The sequence below is a fragment of the Lactuca virosa genome, chromosome 1, assembly GCF_052849685.1.
Source record: "Lactuca virosa cultivar CGN04683 chromosome 1, Lactuca_virosa_CGN04683_v6, whole genome shotgun sequence".
In the NCBI taxonomy this organism is placed as follows: Eukaryota; Viridiplantae; Streptophyta; class Magnoliopsida; order Asterales; family Asteraceae; genus Lactuca; species Lactuca virosa.
Window position 1 is genome coordinate 161,180,249 of NC_136426.1, and position 11,057 is coordinate 161,191,305.

Consider the following 11,057-nt stretch of genomic DNA (forward strand, 5'->3'; position numbering starts at 1 on the left):
GTCCATAAGATGTATTTTTATTGCACATTTTACCAGGGTTAGACCCTAAGGTCGACCACCGGACCACTGTCGCCACTCTTCCTACGTGGATTTGATTTAAGTAGGTTTGTTTCAGGTTTATTTTAGTTTTGATTTGGTTTGATCTTAAGGACAAAGCTAGAGAAACAACAGTTCTTTTTGGAAGCTTAAATATTTAAGAAGGGTGCGTATAGGTGCAGGAAGATGGTGCTCGGAGCTGGGAGTTTGGTTTTGGAGTTTGGTTTTGGAGTTGAGCTTGAATTGCAGGTTTAATTTTGAATTAGGGTTTGAGTGAGTCGCATGTTCGATTTTGGTTTTAGATTTGAATATTAGGTTTAATTTTGTTTTCAGATTTGAGTTGCACATTACATTTTGGTTTTGGATTTCAGGTTCAATTTTAGATGTATTTCTGATTTATTGTTGAACGTTAGGTAGATTTGTGTTGAGTTTGAGGTGATTTATGTTGTATTCGATATGTGACCGAAGATGGTGATCAGAGCTAGTGCCGAGAATTGGAATTGAGTTTTGAGATGGTCACCAGAGGTGGTGTCGGGAAATAGAACTGGAAGAGGATTTAAGGTGGAATTGGTCCCTTTTTCAACAATATATTAATAACTTATTTTATTTATAATAATTAAAATAATAAGGAAAAGAAAATTATATCATTAAGGACAAAATAATAATTTTATGTTTGGTAGGGACCAAACATGCAAGAAAAAGTACATCTTACGACCATCCGAGTTACGAAATTTTTTTTTTGAGACCAAACGTACAAATTACCTCAAATCATAACGTCTATTCACATAATTTACTCTCTTATTTATATGGCTTTTATAATTTTACAAAAAAACTTGTACTTATTGAGCTTTTAAAAACTTGATCCATAATGTTTTATTAATAAAACTATATAAATTATATTATTAAAACTATGTAATCAAAATTAATTATTTGTATGTAGTTATTTATCTTATGATTGAAACAACCAATTTTATTAAGAAAAAAAATTAAATTTAAAATCAAATTAAAATAAATATCATACCTGCATTTTAGAAATACTATACATGCATTTATATAAAACTATACATCTATGCATTGAAATGATTTCTCAATAAATTTATATACATATTAAAAAGGGACGAAAGTAAGGAATAGTGAACATCGGCTTTTTTTTGTCATAGATGGCCCTCACTTTATACCGGGGATTCTTTATTTGGAATGGTTTGTGTTCCATTTCATCGATTTTTGTTGCTATGTGTTTTTCGCTGTTCTCTTCACCACTTTTCCACCCAATCACTTTTCGATTGTTGGCATTTTTTCCAATCTTTTCCTTTTCTTGCTCTTTTACAAATCTCTTTCTTCATCGTCTCCCCCGGTTCTCCATTGCTATGGCTCTTCCGTTACTCACCGTCACACGACCACCACCATAGGCCGGGTGACCCCTCAATCGTGTCCGGTTGATACGTGTTCTGTTTTAGGGCTTTTGAAGAGGAACCCGGGTAAGCGAATACTCCCCCGCTCTCCGCCGTATGCCGTCGGAGGTGGGGGTGAGTGTGTGTGTGTGTTTGTGGGTGGAGGTGGGGGTGAGTGTGTGTGTGTGTTTGTAGGGGTGGGTGTGTGTATGTGTGTGTGTTTGTGGGTGGAGGTGGGGGTGAGTGTGTGTGTTTGTTTGTGGGGATGGGTGTGTGTATGTGTGTGTGTTTGTGGGGGCGGGCTTGGAAGTGGGTGTGTGTGTGTGTGTGTTTGTGTTTGTGGGGGTGGGCTTGGGAGTGGGTGGGTGTGGGTAGGTAGGAGTGTGGTGAGTTGGGGGTGTTAATGTGGGGGTAGGTAGAGGTGGGAGTGTGGGTGTAGTTATATTTTAGAAAAATTTTGGAATTAGAAAAATGTGGAAAACAATGATTATCAGTTTTCCAAAAATTTCCAACTTCTTTGTAATTTTAGAAAACAGAAAATTTTCATTTTCCGTTAAATATTTAGAAAAATAGACGAACTAAACGCGTTTTCAAAATTCTCATTTTTCTTGGAAAATTTTTCCGGAAAACAGTCAATTTCTCCGCAACTAAACGCACCCTTAGCAATTTGTAATGATAATTACATTGATAAGGTGTATGTAAATTTGTGTTCGACGCCTTAAATGAATAAAAGAAATATGAAAGAATCATAAAACAACACGTAAAGAAAAAGTGAGAAATGAGACCAGAAATATAACAAAAATAACAAAAACAACAGGTTTACCAAATCTGACTTTTGATTTATTTGCCTACTGAAAATTGAGAAATGATACTGGAAATATAGAAAAAGTGGTTGGTTAGATTTTAAGAAATGCACTAATGTAGCAATTTGCACTATCTGCAATTTATTTTTTAGTAAGATCTCGAAATGGAGAAACAAATACTGGTAATAAAGGTACCATTTTAATTTGGGATCTCGATTCCAGCCATATTAAAAAAAAATATTTATAAAAAATGGTCAATTGCAATTTTTATTCAAGTTATGTTCTCTTATGATCAATTTTCATTTGTTTAAAACAAATGCACCTTAAAAAGAAAAAAAGAATAAATTTTTATTCTTTGATCAATTTGAGAGGTTGTGTTATCGATGCATACCATTTGTAAAATTGCAAACATGAGCATTTGAATCGTCTGTCACAGCAGTAGTTCTTTTGTACAATGAGTTCATTCAGGTTTTTAAACAATCATTGTTTGCTTTCTTTCTTAGTAATCATTACTGCGTGTTCATATGTAATCTTTTCCTAGAAAATGCAGGAAAAAAAAAAGATTTCTTCTTCAGAAATAGTCACTAATATTAAATTGCTTTTGAAAAAAAAAAAACATTACATACCACCATAGAATTGAATGATTTCTGTGAATTTGACATAGTAGTTATCCACCATAACCACGCTAATCACATTATATTCTACCTATAAACACTAAAATTGCAAGGTAAAACTATTAAACATATTTTTTTAAACAACCTGAGGGACAAAAATCATCACAACAATTAAAAATAGGCATCAATTATAATTTTATTTCAGTTGTAATGACCATCTATCAAGAATTGTACTTAATGGTGGGATAAAGAAGAATATAGTCCATAATGATTTTGAATGGAGTTTTAGCACAAATTTACATGGTTATTATATGAATAAAGTTGTTGGTAGATATATCGATTTCTTACACTTAAAATTTTTTTGCAGGCAATGATGACCCAACAAAAATTGGAAAAGCGGAAATTCCTTCTTCCCAAATCGCCCTACATGGAGAAGGCAAAGGCTATTTACTTAACAAAAATTAGGTCCACCTCAAAGTCAAAGGGCGTTGACCGATATGGTAGTCAATCCACTGTAAATACTAAATACATAAGATGTTTCAGTTTTATGGTTGTGAGTCAAAGGGCAATTAACTGCTATTTCAACCTTTTTAGTATTCGTATACCTGACCCACCAAACAAGATGATGAGACATCGAAACGACAAAAGAAAAAAAAAACATGTTACTATTTTCAGTTCTTAAAAGGAAAATAGATGAGTTTGAAGCGGAGTTGCAAGAACTGGGGTCAATAAGGGATCCAATTAAAAGAGTCTAAATGAACACTCTAATGTGCATCCGGCTCTTCATAATCATCACCAAAGAACTCAAAGCATATCGAAAAGTTCACCAATTAATCGAGGAGGACGCATAGAGGTTACCTAATGTTTGTTCCATGTACTCAGATGTTTTATTAATGTTTTTTCACTATCACATTATGAAATGTAATGGTTGCCTAATGTTTGCTCCATTTACTCAGATCTTATGAAATTGAAATGGCAACACCACCACCTTTTGTTACTGCTATCCATATAAGTGATGCTTTTTTACATGTACTGCATTGCCATGAAATTAAATATTGACCTCACATTTGTCCCATGTATCCCATGTACCCAACTAAAGAAACAGTCTGAATCCATATCACAAAGAGCCCTATAACAAAGGCCAAAAACAAAATATCACATATTTGGCCTCGCAATGCGGGTCAATCATCTAGTTATAATTATATAAGCAATAATCTAAAAATATGTTTGATCAAATTTGAGGGAGTAAATTGTACTAATGAAACTTTAACCTTATATTTAGTGTTGATTAATAATTTTATACTATATTTAATATTATACTATTCACCAACATTATAAATACATCATTGTTGTGATGGAGCAATAGAATACAACTTTAAATGTAAAACTATATTTTTTTGTGTAGAGTTGGAGATGTCTTTAACTTGGTATACCCACGGCAAATTATCATCAACATACTTTACTTTTCATTCTTTTAATCAACAAAATTATAATTTTTTAAAATAACTAAATTAAATAAAAGTAATAGATTTTCATCAAAATTAAAACATTACAAAGTTTTTAAAAAAAAAGAATTAACTAAAATAAATTAATAATCCAATAAAACAATATTTAGTATACGAATAAATTAAAAGTAATAATCCAATAAAAATTAATTTTAAGAAAAAGAATTAAAAATATTAACTAAAAAAAATTAATAATCCAATAATATAATATTTATTATGATATAAATATTATATATTAAAAACTATATGTATTGATATATAATAACTCAATAAAAAAATTACTCCAACAAAAAAAAGTTAAAACAGTCAACTAAAATAAATTAATAATCCAATAAAACAATATTTATTAAAATATAATATTATATATTAAAAATAATATTTATTAATATATAATACTTCAATAAAATATAAAAGAATGTATGCAAAATTGGTCCTTATAGTATGGTAAAAGACAAAACTGCGAAAATGGTCCACTGAGGGTAAAATTGTCATTTTAAAAAAGTTAACAGTCAACCAGTTAAACTTAACGGATGAGGGACCAAAACCACAATGAAACTTGTTGAAAAGGACCAAATTTGCAACTTTTCAAACGTTTGGACCATAACCACATAAAATGAGAAACCACATGGACCATTTTTGCAGTTTTGTCTATTCTTTTTTGGCTTCCTCAATGATCTCAACCTTCTACTCTTTAGGTTGGACGTATCGATCAAAGTTACCTTTCAAATGATCTATACCGCTACCCTCCGAATAACTTTAACTACAACTGAAAGTTGTTATCTTCGCTTTATTCCTTCAAATGGGTTGACATAGAGGTTCTCCCACTTCAAATCCATCCAACTTACCATTGATGTTGATAAATTTTCAGTTGTGTGATTGTTGTCAATTAGGTGATTGAGATTTCCTTAAACGCTTTGAACCGGAGAACTTGAAACGTCATTAAAATGATATCTACGACATTTCTTCAACTCGTACCAATTATTTACGTAAGGAAAATATTTTCAGGTTGATTGCAACTCTATGTATTATTTTAGCACCATTACGAAGACATCAAAATTGTTGACCTCATTTTGTGTATTCTCTTGAGGTTAGTGTGCATTTCGTTGAATTCAATTATCTTCATCCTCATGTTGCACCATTTTGATGTAATTTGGTTGGTCGTCTGATATTCACTTTGCTTCATTTCGTTATGGTTTATGTTTCGAACAATCCCCAAAATGTTTCTCTCGTTTAGGCATTTCCTTTAATTGGGTATCGGCTAGCCGAAATCTAAGTCTTGGCTAAAGCAGTTTTGTAACATCCCAAATCCTAGGTATTACATTTATTTATTTATTTATTTATTTATTTGGGATTTAATGAGTGACTCGACGAGTTGTGTGTCCGACTCGTTGAGTAGAGTTGGAATGGTCAAGTGGGTTTAATAACCGACTCGACGAGTCAGATAGTAGACTCGCTGAGTTGGCGCTATGTGAGGAAACCCTAAATCCCCGGGTTTGTGACCTATTTAAGGGGCCTTAAGCTCTCATTTCCTCCACACCAATCACCTTACACCCTTGAGAGAAACCCTAATCATCCACTTGAGCTAAAGAGTGAGAGAGAAGCTAATCTTGTGGTTATTAGTGCACTTTTGAAGGAGAAGAGGAGAGTATCAAAGCTTGGATCAAGAGGAGGTTGTGGATCTAGAGGTTCATTAGAGTTTTGTTTCAGTTGGAGGTAAAAAGATGCTAACTTGATCATTTCCTTATGAGATCTTGGTTTAGGGAATTTCTAGGGTTTTCTCCAATCCCTTTTTGTATCATTTGAGTCCTTTGAGCATGATTTGAGGTTGAAACCTTAGATCTGGAGTGTAGGAGGTCTTGTAAGTCCAAAGACCCGAACTTTATTGAGCTAGAGATAAGATCTTGTGCATCTAACCCTTGTTGGAGCTTGAATTGGCATTATGGAGCAAATATGCCACGCATGAAATTAAAGATCGAAGTTTTACGTCATAATCGAGCCTTAGGAAGTCAGATCTGGAGTATAGGGCATAGGTTCTTCCTTAAAACGTCTGAATGAGAATTTTACTTAAGGGACTCGACGAGTTAATGAGCTGACTCGACGAGTACGCTAGGGTTTTCCTCGATAAGTCTGGACATGGGTAACTTGGCGAGTTGATGAGACAACTTGACGAGTTAAGTTGGGTTTTCGCGATGTTCAGAAGGAACAAGGGGGACTCGGTGAGTCACATAGATGCACTCGGTGAGTTAGGTCAATAAGGACAGTTGACTCGAGTGTTGACTTTTGTTGACTTTAGGGTTTTGGTCAAGGCATGGGTTATGGGGACCATGGAGGGGTAAAATGGACTTTTACCCATTCCAAGAGTTTGAGAGAGAGAATAACCTAGTTTACTTAGAGTCGTGAATTAAATGTTAATTAGAGATAATTATCTTATGGTTTTCTTTCTCTAAACAGATAGAGTTCCAGGATAAAATTAAGCCTAAGCCTGAGTTCAAGAACCTTGCGACTAAAGTATTAGGCGGAGGCTAGTTCGAGATTCGTGTATGAGATTATTTACTTGCTTGCTTACGAGGTGAGTCTTCACACTATACTTACCTAGAGCGGTAACTTTTGTGTGACCGGAGAGTCTTATGTGTTTATATTGAGTATTATGATATCCTGCATTATGTCTTTGTGATTTATGTTGTGCATTATTCTGAGCTTACTGAGTTAGGACCGTAGGGTCCATCCGAACTGTGGGACCGGAGGGTTCCACTGAGACACATTTGATGGGTTTTGGACATAAGAACTTTCCCTATGTGCACATACAACCCTATAGCTTGGATCTAGGTTTCACTAATCGAACATGCAACATATCCAAGACTTTCATGGCTAGATCTAATGTAAACTAACAATTAAAACATATGAAAACAGATCTAGAATAATATCTTGAGTTACTTGCTTGAAAACCTTCTTCTTCTTGGAGCTTAGAGTCACAAATGTCACTCCTCTAATGGCTTACAAACACCAACTAGCAAGAAGATGATTTAAGATAAGGAGAGAGGTGAGAAATCGGCTCTAGGGTTTCCTCAAACATGGAGTAGTTGATTTCTTGAACCCTAAGGGTCTATTTATACTGTGAGCTCCTAGGGTTTCACCTTAAACCCTAATTGGATAACTTAGCCTCAAAGCAATCCAAAGATCATTCTAGATAAGCCTTGGACGATTTCTAGGAGATCCATATCCCTAAAATCGTCCACCCCTTAATCCATAAAGATCCTTAGCCCAAAATACAACTATCACACATTTGACAGTTTATGCCCCTTTATTCAATTAATCTCTTTAAGTCACCAAATTAATTCCTAATTAATTATGACTTGTATTAATCAAATAATATTATTATTCCTTTAACATATTATTCTTATAATACATTAATAATAATATCTCTTCTCTCTAAATCACCCTATCAAGTTGCTATGGTGAAGGCAACCCAAAAGGACCATGCAGAATCGGGTCAAGTACTTACCAAATATAGTTACAGCCTTAGACACTAATCCAACAGTCTCCCACTTGGATAAGTCTAGTAACTATAAACGCAAACACAATATCGTGCTCTCAAAGACGCTGTCAACTCTGATCTTATCAGTAACCTGTCCTTTAGCAATCGTAGCTCTCAAAGACGCTGTCAACTCTGATCTTATCAGTAACCTGTCCTTTAGATAATGGATCGTACAGTCCTCTGTTTTGATATCGTGCAGACGATTATCACACTTGTCGTCCAGCAACTAATTTTCTCGATCTCAGATTCATTTGACATAGAACTTAATTGAACACATCAATTCAGTCCTGACCGGGCCCGGCACATAAGTCAAATCAAATCATCGAGCGGCCGTGATATCGCTTTTACCCTCTTAGGATAAAAGTAACAGATAAACTTCGACTTATATGCATTTACTTATAGACTAACCAACTATACACAACAATGCGTTTTATGACATCAATTTACTGATGCGGTTTCGCATTATCAATGTACAACCAATTAGTAAATAATAAACCATATATCTAGGTTTTAAGACCATATGATATCATCGTCTTGCGATCACTCCAAAGTGATTCCAGCAAGCGCGGGTTTATTCCAATGCTCAAAACTTGTTCATAAGCACTCATGAACGTTGCAGCAAACCTTTGCTATGTCTAATACCATTTAGACAATCTACACACCAATTCACGACAATCTTCATTCATACCTACTTCCAACATATGAACGATTGTGGACAGTTTGAATAATTCGATTATTCTTAATAAACTCAATTATTCTGGAAGTCAAAACATGCAAAGTGAAACAACGGCTAAACAATTAACATAAGACAGTAACATTACTTATAAATAATACTCCTTTATTTAATCATCAAATGTCAATTACATTTATGTATTACACGTTTCTAATACTAAACTAATATCATCCTTCAGCCCAATACTCCTAGCATGCTGCAAGTGCTTAACCCTGTTCAGTCCCTTCGTAAGTGGATCTGCTGGGTTATCTTCTGATGATATCCTCTTAACCATGAGGTGTCCTTCTTCTACTCGATGCCTAATAAAGTGATATTTTCTGTCGATATGCCGAGATCTACCATGATCCCTCGGTTCCTTGGTCAAGGCAACCGCTCCTTCATTATCACAGAAAATTTCCATGGGCTCCTTTATGGTAGGCACAACTCCAAGATCGCCAATGAAGTTCTTCAACCATATTGCCTCCTTTGACGCTTCGCTCGCTGCAATGTACTCTGATTCGCACGTTGAATCAACTACAGTTTCCTGTTTAGAACTTTTCCAAGTTACTGCTCCTCCATTAAGGGTAAAGACCCATCCCGACTGTGAACGGTAGTTGTCTCTGTCGGTTTGGAAACTGGCGTCACTATACCCTCGCACCTTCAAGTCATCACTCCTTCCGAGGACTAGAAACCATTCCTTCGTCCTCCGAAGGTACTTAAGGATGTTCTTGACCGCAATCCAATGCGCTCTACCAGGATTCCCTTGATATCTACTGACCATGCTCAAAGCAAAGGCCACATCAGGACGAGTACAAGTCATAGCATACATGATCGACCAACTGCGGAAGCGTAAGGTACTCGGCTCATCTCAGCTATCTCGGCTTCGGTACTCGGACTTTGAGTCTTACTCAACTTGGTATTATTCTATATCGGTAGTTCTCCCTTCTTCGAGTTTTCCATACTAAAACGTTTTAGTACCTTATCTAAGTAAGTATTCTGACTAAGTCCTATTAGTCTCTTACTTCTTTCTCTCACTATCCTTATTCCCAAAATATAGGAAGCCTCTCCGAGGTCCTTCATAGCGAAGCACTTCCCGAGCCAGGACTTTACCTCCTGCAGAGTCGGGATGTCGTTTCCTATGAGCAGTATGTCATCGACATACAAAACGTGAAAGCTAACTATGCTCCCACTAGCTTTGACATATACACATGATTCATCTTCGCTTCGTACAAATCCAAACTCTTTGACTTTCTCATCAAAGCAAAGATTCCATCTGCGAGACGCTTGTTTAAGTCCATAAATGGACTTCTCAAGCTTGCACACTCTATTTGGATGCTTCGGATCGACAAAACCCTCTGGCTGAGCCATGTAAACATCCTCAGCCAACTTCCCATTAAGGAAAGCGGTCTTGACATCCATTTGCCATATCTCATAATCATGAAATGCAGCAATAGCTAGCATCACCCTAATAGATTTTATCTTCGCAACTGGTGAGAAGGTCTCATCATAGTCAACTCCGGGAGTTTGAGTAAAGCCCTTCGCCACCAATCGCGCCTTGTACGTGTGCACATTCCCATCCATGTCGGTCTTCTTCTTGAATATCCATTTTCACCCAACCGTCTTACGTCCGGGCACATTGTCAACCAAATTCCAAACTTGGTTGTCATACATGGACTGAATCTCGCTGTCCATCACCTCTTTCCATTTTGCAGACTCCGGGCCTGCCATGGCTTCCTTATAGCAATTAGGTTTATCTAGATTTATTAGTGTACTATCACTAATATACGTGTCCCCTTCGGTAATAATATGAAAACCATACAGCTGGGGTTGAACTCTAACTCTTTCGGAACGTCTAAGAGGTAATGACTCGTCAATTGGTTCAACCGGAGTTTCCTCCTCGGGTTGAGCGCCAGCGGCAGAGGTTCCTTCATCATTCGACTCTTGAATCTCTTCAAGATCGATCTGCCTCCCACTGTCTCCTTAGCTTATGAGTTCTCTCTCTCTTGGAAAACCCCTCTCCTCGCAACGAAGACAACATTGTCACTCGGTCTATAGAAGAGATATCCAAAGGATTTCTGCGGGTAGCCGATGAAAACACATCACTCACTACGAGGTTCGAGCTTCTCATGAGTTTCTCGTCTTACGAAAACTTCACAACCCCAAACCTTGATATGTGCCAACGAGGGAGCTTTCCCTGTCCACATCTCGTGAGGTGTTTTGGCAACCTTCTTAGTAGGGACTCGGTTAAGGATATGGGCGGCAGTCTCTAAGGCATACCCCCAAAATGAGATAGGTAGTGAAGCACGACTCATCATAGAACGAACCATGTCCAACAGGGTTCGATTGCGCCTTTCTGCCACACCATTTAACTATGGTGTCCTAGGTGGCGTCAATTGTGAAACTATTCCACATTCCTTGAGATAGTCATGGAATTCAAGACTTAGGTACTCTCCTCCCCGAT